We start from the raw sequence: 7,092 nt of genomic DNA on the forward strand, positions 1-7,092 counted from the left end.
CTTTCCAACCCTGATATTCTATAATTCTATGATCTGAAAACTGATTTTTTTTTCTTTTAGTGCCAGATGGGTTAAAGAAATGCAGAAAGAGAACTACACTGAAATTGTACAATAATAAAAATTAAAATAGAAGAACAAGTCTTGCATTGCTGAATGATCATTTCCATATGATAAGCTTCTGATTAATAAGATAAACAACAAGAGCAGAAGTATAGCAAGGGATATTTGATCCTTTTTTTTTTCCTACCAGCTAAATGAGATGATGAGCCTGGGAAAATGAAGAGTTTTACCAGACTTATGTGGAGTGCTGAATCTAATCAAACCCTTGAAGGAAGAATTTTACTGCAGTTTGTAACAAGGTTAGAATTAGAAATGAATCTTATGATGTATTTTTTTTTTTGCTAGAGCTTATAAATTGCACAAGAGCATGAAAGATTTTTTTCTGTGTTAGAAATCTTCAAAATCCCATGAACTCTTTAGTTTTTATACCATGGATAAGGTGGGATTTTCAGGAAACTAACAAATAAAATTTTTCAGTCATTAAGCTGAAAAATAGTTGAACTCTTCTTTTTAAGAAGTCTAAAGAACTACAAGTTTTGAAGAGTAGCTTATACTTAAACTTTTGTAGTGAGTCAAAGAAAATCCCAAAGTTTTTTAAAGCTTAGATTGTGACGTGTAGTGGATTTTTAAGCTTAGAAGAATTTTCAGTGAAGATTTTGCTGTTCAAAGGTTTAGTCTTTCTTTCAGAAAGCTTTGCTTGGAATTTAAATATTTAAATGCAAAATATGAAGGGGTCAAATTCATTCATTCGAATTGACACTGACAGGTCAATTAAGTAACAACATGGATGAATATACTCAAACATTTATCAATCTTGGTAGAGAAGTATTGAAACTTAATACATACATTTCAGATAGAAATATACTTACTCTTTACTTAGACATGCAAAACTTTTGATTAAATACAAATATTAGTGAGCAATTTCTCCACTCCTCCATCATAATCTCAAAGCTGTAAACATATTGTACATATATTCTCGAGAGTGTGCAGTGTGCCTGGGGCTGTATACCCTAAAAGCAGTAAAATCAACCAAAAGGTAAGAATGTATAACAGGCTCAGTCACGTCCCATATGCCCCCTTTGTGTCCACGGGTTGCTCTGTGCTGTCGGGCCTCAATCCCTCTGAGTTCCCCCAGAGTAGTTCAGTCATAGTCGAGGTAATTACCATAATATTCCCCTTCTCCCAGGATCTAATTTATTCAGTATCATTGTCCTGGTCTCACTGTCCCATAGCTCACCCTGGCGGCTGTAACTCCTCACTCTCCTTCAGACCTCTCCTTTATATCCCTAGATCTGATCTCAGTCAGTAACATAACCTTTCCTGTCATGTGACAAGTTATTTCCCCACCTGGGGAGGCAAGTTAAACTTGTCATAGGTGGACAGGCTCATTGCCTCTTAGAGATCCAGTATCCCTGTGACAGAATGATTAGTCAAACACACCAAAAGCAAGCAGAACAACTTCAAAAGCACACTCTGTGTTTTACTTTTTTAAATTCGGATAAACTTATCATTCATGTGTGTGTACTGGGTGAGAATTTTCAAATGTGAGTGCTTAAGTTAGGAACCTAAATCTCTATTTAGACTCTCAAACAAAAATATCCTGATTTTCAGAGGCACCTGCAACTTGGAGTGAATGCAGTGAGAGTGTAGATACTCCGTTCTAAAAATCAGGACACTTTTGTTTAGGAATCTAAATTAGCAAGACTAATTTTAGGGACCCAGTTATGTTGGCCACTGTATTCTTCTGCACTCTTGCAAACTGTTTTGCTGCTTCTGACTCTTTGCACTATGTTTAAAAACAAGTTCTGGTAACTTAAATATGTTTTACTTTGAAATGTATATTATACACATATCTTGTTGCTACCAAAAAACTCAGTCATCACACAGTCAGCAGTGAGTGAAATGTACTTCACTCACGTAGAGCCCAACTTCTGGTGGCTCTCTGAAGATGAGGAAATCTCCTTCAACCCCATCATCTTGGTGAAGAGCAGCCTGTCTGCAACAGCTGATTCAGCCCATGGACAGGAAGAGCAGCTACCATTCTTCTGAGCCTACTACACAATGTGTTAGAGCCACCAGGTCCCCATAATCTTGAATCCTGTGGCTCCTGCCCTACAAATGCTGAGAGGTTAGTGTAGGGGGGGCTGGGGGGCCCACTAGGGTGAGTCGGGGGTAGAACCTCCCTGAGCCCCTTCATGCTGGGCTTTACCTGTCACCTCAGTTTCTGCCCCATTTTTTCTGCCCCAGTGGCTTTGCTCTCTCGGTGGCTGCCCCGCTTGCACCGCCCTGGTTATGGCCCTGGAATTTGGATTGTTTTGTACCACTTTCTTATTCCTTTTTCTATAAGTAGTCTGTTTGCAATTTTAAGCCTTTTGGGACTCATTCTACATGTGTGTGAAGTGCCCAGCATAAATTTGGGTGTCATATGATAAAACAAAGAATGAAACGCCATACATCTAAACTGATTTTGTTCTTTTTCACTAGTATATTAATTTATAAAAGCAAATCTAATCCTGTATAATTTTTTAGCCCAACTCTGCTCTCATTTACATCTCATTTAACCCAAAGGAAGTGGGGTTGCTCCATATCAACACTGGTATAAATAAAAGCAGTGTGTGACCACAGTTTCTACCTATCTACTGTATCTACCATAACTCCATATTGCTAAAATGCAATCAGTGCTCTACTCAAATGCTGAGGCCTGGGTGGTTTGGCGACTGGGACTTAGAAATAGTCTTTTATTTCTGTCACTAGGTCAGGTCAGATTAGGTCAGGTTGACAGTGACCATCCGCAGACTATTGAGTGGCCTGTGTTGAATGATTAGCCAATCACAAAAAATCATTACAATTATCCTCTTTCCTTTTCTTTTTGCGAATACAGACTAACACGGCTGCTACTCTGAAAACCTACAATTATCCTCTTATCCTTAAGCATTCATGTCTTCAAGTCAGGGTTTTAGCATAACACTGCTTCTTCCTTTTTTGCACCTATGTGGATAAACAGAGGACTTCAACCTGCAGGGCTGTCTAAGCCCTTTCACGAGAACTGAATTAATTGAAAACAGTAAAAAAAGATGTAACTATTCTCTCATTGACGCATGGGGAATTTGCACTATTGATACCAATGGCTATTAAGTACATAAAGGGAGTAATGTTGTGCATTAAAGGATAATAAGCAAAATCTATTATTACTGCCGCATTTCACGTCTAACAGATTCTGTTGGATTACAATTTGTGTAATTTTGTATTTGTCATTCCAATTGATCACCTTAGATGATTATACACAAAGCACCATAGGAACATTGTTTTAGTAGCCAGGCACGGTACTAACAAACTTCAACAGGACTTTATTTTTTAAAGTGGAAACCTCTTTTCCAAGCTGCTGCTGTACCCTCAGGAGCTCTTCCTCAGCCTCTTAAACTCACCCCCCCCTCCTTCCTGTTTCCTGTCCTTTCCAACTCCCAACAGCCAGTGCTCCCAATTCTAATAGTTACAAGCAACATCTAAACACCACAAACATGCACCTTTTGTAACTAGAAAAGTGTTTGCAATGATGGTGAAACTATTTTTTAAAATATCCAATGTTTTGATGTCTTGTGTGAATTTGCCTGATTCCCCCTGCCCCCATTCTGATGATTAAACCCAGGTGGCTACATTAAATTTGGGATTGGGCATTGCCTTGCTTCATCTTTTATCATTAGAACCCTAACTAGATGCTGCTAAAATAGGTAAGAATATCCCAAAAGCTGGAGCTGGTTAAGCGATTCATAACAAATATCTTATTTGTTGACTCTTATTACCTTTTCTGATTGTGAATAGCCTGTGACATTATTTGGGAAAGTCATTCACTGTTAATCCTGTTTGCCATGGTCTAGTCTATTGTATTTAGTTTTTATACCACACCTGTCACCTTGGTATCCAAGTGCATTCCAGAATTACTATTTTCTCCCAGCCAACCCAGCAACTTAATTATCAGTGGTCTAGTCCCATCAATAAGGAAACAGAAGGAAAAATTTGATCCACTAGCAACTCTCCCCAATCTGGTCCCTTTCCCTCGGCTAGAGAGAAGACACACACGGCAACATCAAGCGTTCTGAAGGGAAACATCTTTTTTTTTCTTTTTTTTATCCCTACCAACACATTAGAGTTGAATAAGGGTTGATTAAGTTGAATATAAACTAATCATGACAGCCAGGTGTAAAGGTAATACAAGCAGAGGCGAATTCTATGGTTCCATGCTTGTTTCCTACATATCACTAGAGCCTCTACTGAAAAAACGGTCCAGAAAATTAAATATTCCTCACTTTACCCACTCTTCTCCACTATAGAAGGCAAACCTCAGCAAAGTGCACTCTCAGAAAACAAGACCAAGACCTTTTCCTACTTTACATCTATAAATTCTTATATCCCTTAGTTAAATGTCAGTTGGTGGACATGTTGCAGTGCCATTAAAAATAGCTCTAGCTCCCCTTCCGACACATACCATCTCCCCTCCACCCCCAAAATGCATTATTTTAGTCCCATTTCTGTCATGTAAAAATGTTGCTAGTTGGAATGAGCAAAATTTAAAAGGAACCACAATCACTAATTGTTTTCTCTTGACTGACTTTTGCATTGTATGTGGTTTATTTGCTGTATTAATAATTTATGCCTTTCATGTAGTAATGTTCTTTAAAAAAATCAATAATGATAATGGAAAAAGCACCACTAAGTCCATCCATGTGTTTTAATTTAACTTTCATTAGTCTACTAGTTTGCACCCCAACTGCACGAAGTATGGCTTGCTGCATCAACGTCTGCCCTGAGTCTTACCCTTGCTGAGTCCCTTTGAAACTAATGGAGATGAATGGGGTTCGGCAGAACAAAGTTTGTCCTTCATATCCAACTGGGGAAGATAAAGCCTTTCTTAGAAGTTTTTAAGGTCAGGCTTGACAAAGCCCTGGCTGGAATGATTTAGTTGGGGATTGGTCCTGCTTTGAGCCGGGGGTTGGACTAGATGACCTCCTGAGGTCCCTTCCAACCCTGATATTCTATGATTCTAAAGCCGGTTGACCTATTCCCATGGGGCTCCAGACTCCTGCAGTGTTTACTTCCAGACTGTAACAGGTAACTTATATAAAGTCAGTATCTAAATGCCCGGAGATATGGGAAATCCACAGCCTAAGAAATCCAAGGCCAGAACAAACTGGAAAAAGAAGAAAAGGAGTACTTGTGGCACCTTAGAGACTAACCAATTTATTTGAGCATGTCTCTAAGGTGCCACAAGTACTCCTTTTCTTTTTGCGAATACAGACTAACACGCCTGTTACTCTGGAAAAAGAAGCTTCACAATCCATTGGCAGGCTGACCGTTTAATGGTCTCTTCAATATGATTACAGAGATTATACCAAGCTAGGTTAGAAACTTTTACAAGTCTGTTAAAGCACCTATAGAAAAACTAGTAGTCTTCAAACCAGGAAATTATGTGTGTGCTGTCATAAAGAAATCAGAGCTCACAGGACTCATCCATTTCCCATTAAAGCCTATGGGATTCTTTCCATTCACTACACTGAGACTTGAATAAACCACTACCTTGCCTCAAAGCTCAACCCAGGATATTTGCTGTCACGATAACAATGGAGCTGAAGTAATATTCAAGGCCAGGAAGATATAGCTGCTAACACAACTCAAAATGAGATCAACACTAACAACGACTAAGCTTATTTAATTTCCATGTGAATCAAAGCGAAGGGATACTTCTTGACTATTGGCTGTGTGTTCTCTCTCCCTTTATGTCATTCTTTGTACTGTTAGGTTGTGGGTAAATTTTTGTTCAGAAAAAAAGGACATGTCCCATCAGTAAAGAGAAGTGTAGATGAGAAATTTTCAGAGCTGCCAAGCTAAGTGTATAATGGTGTAGCCAGGTAGTGTGAGCAGAAGCAACATACACTTCCAGGGGGCAGGCGGATTAGCTTTGCTGATAAATCAAATACCAACCACACTGTAAACCACAGGCTAAGTTTTCTCCCTTTCTTGCTTGGTCATAGGGTTGCCCTGGGGCAACCTCTTTGTCCTAGACTCTAGTTCCCTCTCCTTAAAGAATCACTCATGATTCACTCACTCCCAGGGAGCCACTAACAAGCCCCACCAGTCACAATAACTCAACAGTTAACAGTCAACATCTCTCCACAGGGTTCCGACACCTGTCAAAAGGGTAAGTCAAAAGGAGGCACCCTGCCACACTACTGCACTCTCCATGTAATAATAAGGATCCCTCTCTCTTATTTAGTGCTTTTAATCTGTAGAACCCAAAGCCTTTATCGCTTCTCGGCTCCTCGGACCTAAGATCAAAGTGTAGTACCTGTTCTTATCAGTTTAATATCTGATATGCCCTTTATTTGAGGACTGTATATTAAATTGATTTTTGAAACAGGGGGATGGAATGGGAGCTTGTTCTGTCCACCCTATGCATTGACCTGGTATTGCAATGTCTCCGGGAATGGTAAAAAAAAAAAAAAAAAAAAAAAAAAAAAGCCTTTAACAGAGGCAGTTAAGTATCATCAATCGTGGCTGGTGCATAACCTAAGTTCTGGGTTTTGGGCCCATTTGCTGCTTCTGCTCTTCAAATCCAAAGGATCGTGCTGATAAGCTTCTTTGCCTCTCTGTCTCCTATACAGAGTCACAGACCAGCTTCCGGGGTTGGGGGGACTCTGCACTGAGGCTGCTCACACACTCTGAAGCAAACTCTTTTTTCAACACCTGAAGAGGCCTGAGCAAGCAGCTTGTGAGTTTGCTCTAATCTCAGACCTGCTTCATTCTTTCATAAGAGGAAGGCAAGTCACCAGTCCTTCCTTCTTGGACTACTCTCTATGGTGCTGCATCTGCACTCAAAACGCTAGATATTGCCAGTTCCTCCCACTCTGGATTGCACTCACCCAGCCTGTCCCACTCCGCTCTGCCTCCATGCCCCCCACTCCTCATCCTATTCACTCCCCCCCACCTCCCAACCCAGGCTGCACTGGGAGAAGAGATATTTAGCAGAAAGGTTTTTTA

General features: G+C 39.9%; 1 non-coding gene across 1 annotated transcript; it reads left to right on the plus strand.

Moving 5' to 3' along the window:
- The first annotated feature begins 6,358 nt into the window (after positions 1-6,358).
- LOC114020204 lies at positions 6,359-6,552 on the plus strand. Its single transcript, XR_003565067.1, has one exon. It is a non-coding gene; the product is annotated as a U2 spliceosomal RNA (small nuclear RNA).
- The last annotated feature ends 540 nt before the right edge of the window (positions 6,553-7,092 follow it).

The sequence above is a fragment of the Chelonia mydas genome, chromosome 3 (genome assembly GCF_015237465.2).
Source record: "Chelonia mydas isolate rCheMyd1 chromosome 3, rCheMyd1.pri.v2, whole genome shotgun sequence".
In the NCBI taxonomy this organism is placed as follows: domain Eukaryota; kingdom Metazoa; phylum Chordata; order Testudines; family Cheloniidae; genus Chelonia; species Chelonia mydas.